This window comes from Aplysia californica, unplaced genomic scaffold (assembly GCF_000002075.1).
Source record: "Aplysia californica isolate F4 #8 unplaced genomic scaffold, AplCal3.0 scaffold00396, whole genome shotgun sequence".
In the NCBI taxonomy this organism is placed as follows: domain Eukaryota; kingdom Metazoa; phylum Mollusca; class Gastropoda; order Aplysiida; family Aplysiidae; genus Aplysia; species Aplysia californica.
The window spans coordinates 576,660-578,398 of record NW_004797666.1 but is presented as its reverse complement, the minus strand read 5'-3'; the positions used below and the strand labels follow the sequence as shown (position 1 = coordinate 578,398).

At 41.6% G+C, this 1,739-nt stretch overlaps 1 protein-coding gene across 1 annotated transcript in view; it reads left to right on the top strand.

Annotated features, from left to right (window-relative positions):
- The window catches only part of LOC101863454 (15-hydroxyprostaglandin dehydrogenase [NAD(+)]), a gene marked incomplete in the record, with an annotated part of 33,110 nt that overhangs the window by 13,036 nt on the left and 18,335 nt on the right, over positions 1 to 1,739 (top strand).

The window sequence follows — 1,739 nt, the reverse complement described above, 5'->3', positions numbered from 1 at the left end:
GGGGAGGAGTGTTTTGTTTTGTTTTTTAAGTAAAGAGAAGCACATCCATATTATGCTGATTATTTTTTTGTTGCAAAGATTAAAAAAGGAAAAACAATAGGATAGACATTACAGACAGGAAAACAAAAGCGGTTATAAATGGTGCCTTTGAGGGAAAGTAAAGAAGTTCGAACTACCATGAGTGGCGTCCTCAAACCTTTCGCAGGGACTCGATCGGAATAGAAGGGGGGCGTGGCACGCTCCCGCCCCACAAAGAAAAGTTAGATATATCAAAATAAGCGTAGGCTAGGCCAGAGAATTACAACACGGACAGAGAAAAAACAGGTTCTTACAGTGAGTTCAAAGTTTGCCTTTCAATAGCCTTTGAGACCCTGATATATCTGATAAAATTCTGGCTAGAAACAGAGAGTGTGGATTTCTGTCTAGTAGTCTAATTCTGTCCCCTCTCTCTCATCCCCCCTCTCTCCCTGTCGGTTTCTTTTAATTCTTTCTTTTCTTTCTTTCTTTCTTTTTTTCTCTTTCTTTTTTTCTTTTTCTCTCTCTCTTTATTTCACTCTTACTCACTTTCACTCATTCTCTCTCTCTCTCTTTTCTCTCTCTCTCTCTCTCTCTCTCTCTCTCTCTCTCTCTCTCTCTCGCTCTGTGGGAGTGTGTAAAGGTAATCTGTGTTTTTATGTTTGTATATTGAGTATGTGTGTGTGTACGTTTGCGCGCGCGCGGTGTGTGTGGGGGTGGGGGGAAGAAAGCGGAGTCGAAAGCAGACAACAGAATATTGCTATAGAGCAGGAAAGGAGATGAAAAGAGACAATTTTAGACAAGAAAAATTTTCGGTCGCTAACCGGATTCGAGCCCGGGACCTTTGAATGAGAGGCCAACACCTTAACCCTAGGCCACGAGAGCCCCCTAAAAAGGTTTTGTTGAGTTGCTCCCCTCAGGAATCATGAAAAGTAAGAACACCTGTGAGCCTTAGCCACAGAATTAAACTGCATTTTGGTGATGTTAAATAGGTACATCTTTGATAGAGCTTTGGGAGGGTCTAAAAATCGAATATTTCTCAAAATGTGGACTTAAGTGAATTTGATGCGACTGTGACGACATGTAGTTCATCACGTTCTTTTTAAAGCAGCATCTCCTAGTATGATGATCAAGACTCCTGGCCTTTGCACACAGAAGAAGTGAGTTCGATTCTCACGTGGACAAGTTATTTTATTCAGAATTACAGTCTGTCCGCTGGGATGTCGCATCCTGTTTCTGGGAGCGCCCACCACAGAACGAACCTGTACACAAAAAAACTCTCCTCAAAACCCGCCAGACCACAAAGCTTGGTACTTGAAGACACGTACGAGAGGCTCGCTAAACCCATATTGCAAAGAAGAGACTGATAATATAACATTATTATTCTTTGCTGTATTTTTTTTTCTTTCCCTTCTGTTGGCATATGGGCCATAGAATTAAACTGTATTTTGGTGATGTTGAAAGGTACATTTTTGGAGCTTTGGGACGGTCTAAAAATAATAAAAATTCTCAAAATTTGCACTTGAGTGGATTGGTTGAGACTGTGACTACATGCAATCCATCACGTTCTTTTTAAACCAGCGACTCCTAGTATGATGATCAAGACTCCTGGCCTTTGCACACAGAAGAAGTGAGTTCGATTCTCCCGCGGACAAGTTATTTTATTCAGTACATTGTATTACAGTCTGTCTGCTGGGATGTCGTACCCTGTTTGTGGGTGCGCC